Here is a 12,296-nt window from a genome sequence, read left to right as displayed (position 1 = left end):
CTAAGTAGGATTGGACCTGGTTAGCACTTTAATGGGAATTCCAGTAGGCAGTAGGCTAAAATGAAAAGTTGGGGAAAAAATCCTAGAGAAGGCAATGACAAACCATGTTCATAATGTTGTAAAGAAAACTGCTTGGACATATCCACAAAGTCAGCAGAAGTCAAGATTCATTCAAAGATCTTTACATCTGAAGGATGTCAAGTTGGAGCAGTACTGCTGTTAGGTAATTTATAACTCTCAGGTAAGTAGCTTTATGTTTCCCCTTCTTCAAATGGCATTTGAAAGCTGTTCTGTCCCTTCAGCTCAAGAAGGCCCTAGACTTCTCCCCAAAGTACCACTCTGCCGAAATGGTTATTCTGGGAAAGGCAGATATAAGGGTGATTCATCAAGGACTTAATAAGCAATTTCCCCTGTTTCTTTCACTGCTCACAAGGTCTACAAGAACAATGCACTTATCAGGAACCTAGCAGGCCATAATAAACTGGGTTTGTTGGATCATAATGGTAGAAGTCTGATTTATTGCTTTCTCATGGGTAGTAGTCAGGTAGTTGATAGTGTACCATTATAATGGTGAGTTTCAGTGTTGTTAATTCCTCCTAGCATTGAATTAATTATACACCAGAGTGTAGGCCAGATGTTTTGGATTATAGTTCTCATGAAATCTGGCCAACACAGTTATGGAACAGTCAGAATATCTGGAAAACACCAAGTTGACTTCTCCAACTGTAAACACATGAGAACCAATTAAAACAATATATTGTTGAGGGGCTTTAGCTGACCAGAAAGAAATGTGTCCCTGCCTATTCATATGAGTCTTGTTTCAGGTTGAGCAAAGACATTGGGCTTGATTTCAAAGTGGTTTACTGAGTAATAGTAGTGCACTGACTTACAAGGTTGACAGAGAGCTGGCTTTGCAGATGCACCCATGACCGGAAAATACAGGGAAGTGAGATCTTGCCAGATGGCTTGGCACAACACAGCACAGTTTAGAGTTCAGTCCAAAATCAAGCCATAGAAGATAAATGGAGCACAGGTTCATGGAAATGGGACAGGGCAGCAATAAAGAGGCAAATGTGGTCCATGATCTAAATTGAAGAGATAAGAGCCAAGAAGCAAAGCAGGAAGCAAGGATGAAGGAATGTATATCTGAGGTTGGTGAATTGTTGCCAACAAAAGAGCAATCACTGATAACTGTTCTTAAAGAGGCCAGGTGCAGATTTGGCTCAGTGGTGGGTATTGGTGGCTTTGCTTCTCAAAGAGCCAAGGAGAGTGCCTCTGCTTGGCTCTCCAAAGCTACCGATGCATCCTGGGGCTGGGTGCCCAGCTAGAATCTGGCCCTCATTTGATTCTTCCCACACCTGCTTCGGCTGATTTTCTATTGAGTCAGCCTCAGGAGATTGATGGTACACCACGTCCTGGGACTGACAACATGATGCATCAGGCCTCTTAACCTCGGAGTCAAAGGAATTCATGATACTGGGTCTTTTAAAGATCATGTCTTCTATTCTGTATTAGAAGCATTGGAGCATGTTAGTGGAACAGTAGCCTGTTGAAATGTGGACAGTTCTAGACAGAGCATAATGCAAAGCATGTTTGTCTCATTCCACTTCATCAGCTGTAGTAGGTAGAGATGTGGTATGTGCTGAAGAAAGAAGCACATTTGCCATAAAGCCAATTAGCTGCAGCTGTGCTGCTTATAACGTTTCTCTATCAAACTTCAGTGGCTGTCACTGTTCCTTATGATCATGCACTGTTGAATTAGTATAATGTAATTAGTTCAGGTGATTCAATAGATTAACTCCTCTGCCAGATGTACAATGCAGACATTCTGCCAGAAGGATGTCTGGGTAAATAGTTGCTCTGTGTGTGTATCTCATATGCTTGCACAATCATCATGAATTCTTTAATTTTAGCCTGTCATTCATTTGGCTCTGGATGTTTGTGTGGCCAGATGCAAGAATGGACAAGTTTGAAGATCATAGTGGCTGGGGTTTCTGAGAGTTAAAATCCTAACCTACCTGGAGGATACCTGGATGGGTGTCAAGCGAAAGTAATTATTTTCCAAGCATGATTCTTGTGGAGTCTCTTTAGGCAAGATTTGTTGAGAAGAAAGGTTGGGGTTGCAAGAATTCTGGCAATTGAACCATTTCCCTTCTAAACCAGTATATCTCCAAAGTACATTAGGTCAAATTCTTCTTTATTTTATTTCTAATTGAATTCTCGTGAGTCAGTGAACTGTCAGGTCTCTTCTTTGCTAATATAGAGGAACTTGTAACAGGTTGTTTATACAAAGGTCCACTGAATCTTTACCACCCAAGATATTGGGAAAGATTGAGCTTGCTCATTATTTCTAGATATTCTAGCTTGGTGCTAAAGTATCTGATTACTTTGTCATAGCCATTTTTTTCTCCTTAGCAAAACTACTCATGCCTTGAACAGTGCAATTGATTGAGATCCAAATAATTGAGATATGATCCAGACAAAATGGAATACTGGTCATGGATATGTCCATCCAGTTAAGTGGTAACATTCTGTTCATGAGGATGTTGCTCTCCCTATGAAATATGGCTGGAAAGCCAGAGTTTCCACCACATATTGCTGAACTAATATTCCCAGCCTTCCTCATCATTGGCCAGACTATTAGGAATTGTATTTCAGCAATAGCTGGTGGGCCATAGTTTCCCCATTTCCTGCCTTAAGGACCAGATTTGGATCCATCATTGTCCCTATAGACATAGATTGCGCTCACGGATATGCAATACCTTTTACCAACTCAGGATTATATACCAACTACAGAATCAAGAGATAGCCTTTGACAATTATTTACAATTTAGTAACCTCCTGCTTAGTTTAATGTACTTAGATATAGGATGTGTCAATTAACCACCCAAGTTTTGATTTGAATTGTCTAATTCCTTTGATGAGTCAATACAGTTCAGATCAGTGAACTGAATCCATTCAATTCATTGAAAGTATCTGCGTCCATATGAAAAAATGCAACACATTTCCAAATGGATTTAAAAGCACTCAATTTGATTAATAAAATCAATGTGGAAATTCAGTCTAAAGATTTAATTTAATCAAACAAATTTTGATCAAATCTGCATACAGATTTGGAAGCAGTGAGAGCAATGCATTTATTAAGATACACTACTGTATAAGAAAAGTTAGATGTCAGTTCGAAGATCTTCCAGGGGGCTGATTCAGAACAGATACGTTAAATCTTAAATGCTCCATGTGCTAGAAGTTGCAGAGAAATGCTACATGTTTAATGATTCTACAGCTTCCTTTCACAGAGGAACAGTGAACAGTTAGTAAAAGAGAGGGCAGAGAATTGCAATAACTCTTAAAAAGACACACTGTAGTGGAATTTGGGAAATTGTTCAGGTAGCTGGCATATCCTTTGTTCATATTACTAAAGATCCCAATGGAAATTGGAGAATAGGTTTTACAAGCTGCTGAATAAGAATGCTGGAAAGCATTATCCTTGATGGAGAGGAATCCAGGGTGGCCCCTGCTTGCAGTGCTTCAAAATACTTAAGCCCGGCAGTTAAGGTGTCCGGACAGAATTGTAGCTCTCTTTTGAAACTCAGTTGAGTACAGCAGAAGAAGAATGTCAAAAGTAGAATGCAAAAAGCATAGAAGTTACTTAACAGTTGAACAAAAAAAAAACCCCAAAACAAACCAAGATCCATAGTGGGATGCCATATAGCAATTGTTATATGGCATGTTAACAATCAGTTAACACTTCGGCTTTAAACATCTCCAAAGCAGCTAAACTAATGTCTCTAGTAAAGAATAAGACAAAATATAAAGCTCTTGGTGCTGTTAGTGTCAAACTGTATTGCATCAGGCTTTAGTCAAACAGTAAAGGAAAGGCATCCATGGGAGAAGAGTAAAAAAAAAATTCAATATTTTGGGTGCAACTGCAGCCTTGCCCCTTTTTTATGCATGTGCAATACAAGTTAAAAAGGAGTGGGACTTAATCACACTGTCATGCCCACCATCTTTACTTTTTGACACCACCCCTCCAGGCTCCCATGATGTAAAGGGATATCTTAAATCGATTTTGAAGCATGTTGCGTGCTTTAGGTAGAAGAAGAGCATCTTCTTCTACCTAAAGTCATCATCAGATTCTGATGATCATCAGTGTTGGTGCCAACACTGTGAAACAGCTTCCTGATAATCTCAATTAGTGATGTTTTGGAAGCTTTTAAAGATGGAGCTGTTTTAGAAACCTCCTGATTTTATCATGTCATCTTTACTTTCTGTTTTTATTGTTCATAGTTTTATGTTTGGGTGGTGGTGTTTCCCTATTTAATGGATATTGTACCATGAATGTTTTACTTGGTTTTTATAGTCTATGTAAGCTGTCAAAGAGAGCCAGTTTGGTATAGTGGTAGAGGCACCAGGCTAGAAACCAGGAGACCGTGAGTTCTAGTCCCGACCTAGGCAAAAATCCAGCTGGGTGATCTTGGGCCAGTCATCTTCCTCAGCCCTGGGAAGGAGGCAATGGCAAACTACTTCCAAGAAAACTGCAGGGACTTGTCCAGGCAGCTATCAGGAATCAACATTGACTTGAAGGCACCAAAAAAAAAAGAAATGCCAAGAGTTTTTGTGGCAGGATAGAAATGTGATAGGTAGGTAGGTAGGTAGGTAGGTCTCTCATTAAACTAACCATATCCTTGGCCTGAAGGACTAATGACCACATTAGTGGTTAAAGAAACATCCATTGTTTTTCTTATTAAAAACTGAGGAGGGGACATGAGAGTGATCTGAAAGTGTTGAACTAGTAATAGCAAATATTTACTAAGTAATCCAGCCTGGAATTGGAATTTCATTGCATGGAGGGTGGGGAAGCTCCCTAATTTATACTAATCTAGACCTGGAGAATACCACTCCTGGCTGATATTGCTTGGAATTATGTGCTGTTACTAAAGCTAACCTGTTTTCTGTCAAAATGCAGTTGAGCCTTTTCTTCTTCTTCTGATTATTTTCTTGGATAAATTTTCATGAAGCAGTTAGAGCCCTCTGCTGGCATTTAAGTATACTTGGATTGTTTGCTTTAGAATTTATGTGGGCATCAAGGAAGATTTATTTGTCAGTCATGTTTGATGCTTGTATGAAGTATTTCACTGCTATCCGCCATAACAAAGAGCTTGTCAAAAGTTTGTTATTGCAAGCCCCAATAATCATTTGTGTTGGAAGAATGTGTATGTTTCATATTGGCCATGTAGAATCACAGCACAAAGCAGTAGAAACACAAAAGCCCTCCCAACGTGAGAAGAATATTCATCTCTTAAATCCTCCTAATAAAAACCGTCATCTGATCAGCATAAAACATACTGTATAAGCCATAATTGAAATCAGAGGTCCATCTAAGCAAAAAGAAGGGCAGGCAAAAGGACCTCAGTGCCCACACACACTGATCTAAACAGGATTGCATTTATGACTTTATGAAAAACTAGTGTTGCGGGGATGGGGGTCCAACAAACCTCTGCAAATAAGCTGTTCCATGTTTATGTATTTGATTTATATTCCACCTTTCTTCCTGTTGCTCAAGCAGGCCTCCCTAGCACTGCCTCCTCCACTTTTTCTACACAATAAGTTTGGCTGAGAGAGTCTGATGACTCTTCAGGACATTGCCCATGATCTCACTAGACTCTTGTCTAGGTGACATCCAACTCACAAAGAATCTTACAAACATTTATCACGATAATCTGCAATAACCATTATCCTGCCTGTTCTTCATCCCCAAAAGTGTAGATAATCTAGACCAGAACTGCTGAATGAGGATCTTCAAATGAAGTAAGATGGAGAAATATGACCACTTCACCACTCTTATTGCCAGGGTATAAGCCCAAACATGGGCAATAGCTATATTCTGTCACATTCACTCTTTGTCTCTTTCTGGGGCATGTTCTAGCCAAAAGTCAAACAGTACAAATTCTGAAGTAGAATTGTTTTTCAGTTTGTCTATTAGTGCAGGAAAGTGGCAGGTCAACCTATTCATAGGGCAGATTTTATCCTTGATGCTTGCCCTCAATTCTTCTCACCTGTTCCCTACTGCTGTGGCTACTTGTGGATTGCTACTGGTAACACCATGCTTGTTAAAATATTATTAAATGTTAAAATGTTAAAATATTAATAAGATTTCTTAGCCTTGAGGAATTTAGCAATTATTCTGGCAGTTGCTATATGAGGACTCTGTGGTGATCATAGATGTCTCTCAGAGCAAATTTGAATCAGGGAGAGAAAAAGGTAGGCTATACATTTTTCCTCCTCTGCCAGTTCCCCTACTTAATCTCTCAATATATCACAGAGGAAAAAAAATTGTAAATATTTGGATTCTTAATTCCAAACAACTTCTTGCCAGCTAACAGCAGATCAGAGGAGAATTAATTCAGGGACTAAATTCTGGGAAATAAGTCTTGTAACACCCCTCTTCACAAATAATACGAATATACTGAACTATAGATTTGTTGTCGTTATAACATATCCCCATTCTAGCATTACAGAGGTAAGACCAATCAGGACTGTGCTCCTTTGGAAGCTAATGCAGATACAGATGTGTATGTAGAGGTTCTTCTCCTGAAAATATATGCAATGATTGCATAAATGCCTGTAAGACAAAGATGTTATTTGGGCAATGTTAGTGTATGTATGTTCACATACTTTTGCCACACACGAATATGTCGCTTTGGATCATTTTCCTCACTAAATAAATGAACAAGTATAATGTTCATTTATTTTTGACTCATTTGTTTAATTGGGTTCTCTTTATCTGGTTTTGGGACTTGTGTTGAGAACAGATCATGTTTAGGTCATATTTATGTAAAAATATTGAAAATTCAAAAGAATTCACAAACTTGTATGTGAGAGGGTCCTATTAAGTTAAGGAACGATGACGGATAGGTTAAAGTCAGTGTTGCTAGAGTAGAGCCTTTTGAATTTTTCTGGCTGTTCATTTGTTACCTTGCTAATTATCTGATTGTATAGTACCTGCTAGAAAGAGGTATGACAACATGGGAGATAATATTGGGAAGCAGATGGTGTTGACTGGTTGTTACAAGAGAAGAAGAGGAACATGTTCCCTTTCTTTTCCTGTCTGCACATTCTCTAAAGCCCTGGGGGTTCTGTAGCAACACTCTCCTCCCAAAAATATCAATTGAATGTCAGGTCAGTAAGTGAAAAGAGCACAGCCATCCAGGACTTAATTCCCATGCTCTTTTTGGAGGATTCATCTGAGGAGGTTTCAAGAGGTGATTCTAGCTTCTACAGCAGTTGGCCTCTGCAAGTGTAAACCTGCAGTTCCAGACTTTGACCAGAAAGGGTCTGAACCAAGCCCATGGAAGCAGCAGCAATGCTAGGTGGAGAATCAAAATGCTATCTGATGCTATAGTGTGTGCCTACGAGATTTACTTTGGATTGCTGTTGCTCTAGACCAGCATAGTGGCTGAATTAATGCAGTCTAGTCTGAAACGGCTTCTGAGATAAAGCTCACCATTCAGAACTAAAGGAATCAGCATCTACATCTTTTATGCTGCTTTGATTGTAATCTATTGTAGCTCAGTTATGCTAGCTGGAGGTCCAGTTCATCGGTCTTCCGGTTCTGAATGTGTGGTTTTTTTTACGGTAGATTCTAGTGGACATCAGTATCCATGTAGAGGCCACCTAAATGGGAACAACTCATGGTAAGCATAGGCTGCCCCACAGCCCTACCCATACATTAGAACACATTATTGACTTTGTTTTTTTACTAAGGATGATCATGATCTGGGTACTGAGGTGCAATAAGAGGGCTCTTTATCATGGATAGATCACTGTCTGGTAGGGTAGAGGTAGGTAACATCTGAGCAACTTGGCCCCCTGACTTTTTAAAGGACTGAAATAGGCCATCTGGCAACGTGCTGAGGTCACCCAAAAGCTCTTATGTGATCTCAGGAAAATATGTGGCTGCTTTGAAGAGTCTTAGACAGGTGCAATGTTCATGTTCCTACATACTCTGAGCATTGCATGGCTCTATTACATATGAAAAGAACCTGAATGTTAATAGATCTACAGTACATATTAAGAAAGTCACAAATCCTTCACTGTATCTTAAAAGGCAGTGATAATATTTTGGCATGTGTTAATAACTCCTATGACTATTGTACATTATTTGTTAAAAAACATAATTTGTTTATACAAAACATATATTTTTGCCATTTAAATTTATGCAAGAGTGGGCTTTTAAGTCGCTCCCCATCCTCATCCTTCCCCTGTGTAATCTTTGATGGGGGAATAGTTATGCAATACATTTTCAAGCTGCTTTGGAACATAAATCTTACAGTTCATTTCTGTATGTTACGGAATGATGCCTGCACAATATTTATTCAGTATTTTTATTAATAATGACATCAATTAAGAAACTTGTAGAAATTCAGCAATGAAAATTCAAATGGGCTGCTTTTGGAATTGTTTTGTAGATGAACTATACAATTTTTAAAGGCATGTCCTGTTCTGATCTTACACAGAAGTTAATGTGTTCTGTTAAAGGCCGCTATTCATCAAGCACAGATCTCGTGTGGTGCACGCTAAAATGCATGAGCATTGTATACAAAGCATTTAGTAGATTAATTTTTGGAGTATAGGATTCATTACATTTTCCTACCACTCTAAATTAAATCTTGAGTAACAGTAACATTTCTTTCAAGTCTAACTCAACTGACGGTGTTCCTGTGATCTATGTAAGCAGCAGAACAGAAGTGATTGGCATTGCCTTCTTCCAGAATATTGTTTCTATCCTTCAGCTTTCAACTATTAAGCAGGTCTGACCGTGCTTAACTTTTTCAGTATCAGTCAAGGTCAGCCAGTTGTTGCAACCTAGTTGGGCAAAGGTAAAGTCCCCAAAATGTTCAGATGTTGCTGAATTATGCATGCAGGTAGAAAGGGATCATCATCATCTTCATCATCATCATCAACAACAAAAATCCATAACTAATTCATGGGTTAGTGCAGAACAACAAATACCAGTAAGGCTATACACCAACTGAACATTCTGAGTAGTTTTCATATGCAGCCCTATGTGCAATCCATTGTAATAGCCTAATTATGACTTCACTTAGCAGTGCCATACCAATATTAGAGTACCTAGGGGGCCCTAAGGGACTCCATAACAAAAAGTGCCAAAGGACTGGGTGGCATGTTTCCCAGGACTACCTTCTGGGAATCTGTTAGGAATAGAACAACACAGTGCTTTCTGGTCAAGAAAGTCTAAAATTATAAATAAACTTCTAAAATGGGAGTAGATCCATTTCAGAAAATAATGGCTGGATTAAGAATGATAACTTAATCTTAAAATGGATGCATCTGGTTGCAGTATTGTGAGCAATGTTTGTCAAAACCCCCTGCACTTTAAAGATGAAGATGTAATAAAGCAAAAACCTTGCCATCTACCTATTCAAAAGAATCTCTGTCATTCATTCTGCCAGTCCTTTAGTGTGGTTTTCACACACCGTTGCCTATTGTTAGTGAATAATTTATAGGCACGTATAATTTCAGACTGTAATCCAAACTGCTGTGCAATGTCAGGTTTTTGTGTAGATCTTTTTGCTAGAAGAGAATATGACATACAGTTTGCTTGTCTTTTCTCTTCCCCCACTGCTGGAAAGAAAGACAAAAGCAATATTTCATTCCCACTACATTTTTCTCCTCCCCAAAGCAAGCCCAATTGTAGACCTATTTCGACTTCAGTACAATGTGTCAAGCACAGGTGCTAGGCATCAGCTGCAATAGGGTTATCTTATTTCAACTTGTTCCCTCCAGGTTTGTTTATTCAATCAGAGGAACAACAGCAGTTCTACAGTGAAATGAGCCACTCACTTGCATAAATTAGACAGCATGGGCAGAAAAAAAGTGATTTATTGTACCTTGCCACATAATTCAGGACTCATTGTGATCTGTTCACAGTGCCACTTCATTATCTAGTTGGAATTCTTACAGAATTTCGGCTCATATCTTAAACCACGGTGTCAGTTTTCATTCCCAGTCTTCCAAGTGGTTAGATCCAATCGTATACATTATTAATCTGAAATGCATTTTTGTATATAAATTTGTTTCAGTGCTAAAATACAGAAATGATGTCCTATTATCATTCTAACTCCAGTAACTAACTTCTATTAAGGCAAATACAAATGTATGAAATTTGGAACTGTAAACACAGAACAGTTTGTGTCCTGTTTCTGTTGGCATATCAGCTGATTTAAGCTATGGAGTCCTTCGTGCTGAGCTTGGTTGTTTGCTTGCAGACGTACCAAGGACTCCACAGTTCAACCCTGAGCTACAGATACTCTCTTTTATTGGATTTAAGCTCGGTCCAGCAGCACTCCACCCTTGAATTTTAGGGTGTCATTTTAAAATAACACCAAGCTTAAATACCCTATCCCTTTCTATATCACCTCTTTTGAAGCAAATCTTTGATTAACTCAATACTTTAAAAATATGTTTCTATTTCAATTTGGAATGAATTGGAACATTTTAAATTCAGTATTATTTTTTTAAAAGATATTACATTTGGAAGACTGGTTATATGACTGCTATTGCAGATGCCCCTAAATGAAAAGATACATACCTTGAAACACATTGAACTTGCATGGTAAACAGAATTTTTTAAAAACTGCTTTCACTTTTTTCTGTTTCTCTGTCTTTCTGGTGTTGTCTGATTTTTTTCTTGTTGCCAAGTTATTCAAGCAAGCCAGTTCTAATAGGCTCATAAATAAAACGTATGAGAGAAGCCATGTTTGTGGATTTCCTTTTAAAAAATGAAGTGATTACTGTGTTAATCTAATGACTGTTTCTTCCAGAAAGCTTTGGATAGATTGAATAATGAGCTTTTCTGCCTCTTATATGGAGCTATTTTCAAAATGAAAGGTGATTTGTATTCTTGGCTACTACTATAGCACAACAGCCCTGCTAAAAGAACATACTTCTTAAATCTACTATCAATATTCAAGACATGTATTGAACTCTTTGTGTCATGTTCAAGAGAATCTCTACTATGACTTTTCTGAAAACATAATTATAGGTTAAAAAACCTGGACAAGAATATAGCGAATATCTAATGTGGCAGGCCTACAAGTAGCTTTCCACTTTGTAGGGTGGCTGAACTATGATACTGAGTTTCCACTAGAATGATGAATTGGGGTGTCTTGAAAATAGGGAGTTTTCTCAGGCTCCATCAGGTTAATAAAGATTTTCTTTGGTCTTGGAGTCCTTCAGTTAAGTTTTGTCCATCTCCATCATTAGGTTGTTTAGTAAAAACCATAAGTAAAAAAACAGGCGAAAACAGCTGAGAAGGTCACTTAGGAGCAAAAAAGAATTGTACAAAAAGTTTTCACATAATAATATCCTTAACAATCTTTGCCATTTAAAAGCAAATCTTCCCAAACTGTTAAAATATTTCATCTTCCCCAGATTGATTTAGCAAAATACTTCCTCATTTTACATAGTGGATGGAGAATTTTGTTAGTTATGTGCCTTACTTTCTTTACGATCAAAATTCACTCTGAATAATAAAACCAATGGATGAACATAGTGGATATTCACTATGTCAAGAGGGTTTGAGGATCTGTCTTGTAATGTGTTATCCTAGGTAATACATAATGAAATAATTTTCCAATTTTGATCATCTGTATCTACTGTTACTGTAATTAAAAAAAAAGGACTCTGAGGATAGTCCAGATGGTAAGATGCCTCTTGCTACAAAAAAACCCGTAGCTACGTATTTAACACTGTCTTCACCTTCTGCATTATCTAGCAAAGGGATAGATAACCCAACTGAGCTGGAAATACGAAGTACTGAAAGCATTGTGTGTACTCACACAATGGCTGCAATAGTGGGCAGGGGCATGAGGGTTACTTTTCTAACTGATAAAGCTAGCAGATATAAAGCCAACAGATTTAATCTGTATTGTCTTCTCAGGGGATGCAAGCTGTCAGAGCCCTTCATCATAAGAGTATGAGAAAATAGACAAGAGTTTTGCTGCTGAATCTAGTATCTCATTTGAAAGTCAGCTATTTGCTGAAATTCATGTGTTGCAAACTTTACTTCATTAGAAGTAAATATTACTAAAGTGATTTCTGAGTGACTTGTTTCTTGTCAACCGTTTCCAGTCTAGACTCACAGAAACGAAATCTGATAATTATTTCAGCGAGTCTTTACTCTGTATGCAAGGGAGGAAATCTTGCAGCAAGTTCTTAGACCCAAACCATGGTGACTGCTCCCCTTGAAACACCAATAACTGCTGAACAGGCTC

At 38.2% G+C, this 12,296-nt stretch overlaps 1 protein-coding gene across 1 annotated transcript in view; it reads left to right on the top strand.

The window, feature by feature from the left end:
• Positions 1-12,296, top strand: part of NALF1 (NALCN channel auxiliary factor 1) — a 430,554-nt gene that overhangs the window by 230,669 nt on the left and 187,589 nt on the right. The window lies entirely within an intron of this gene.

The sequence above is a fragment of the Candoia aspera genome, chromosome 5 (assembly GCF_035149785.1).
Source record: "Candoia aspera isolate rCanAsp1 chromosome 5, rCanAsp1.hap2, whole genome shotgun sequence".
Classification (NCBI taxonomy): Eukaryota; Metazoa; Chordata; class Lepidosauria; order Squamata; family Boidae; genus Candoia; species Candoia aspera.
This window is presented reverse-complemented; position numbering and strand designations above follow the sequence as displayed.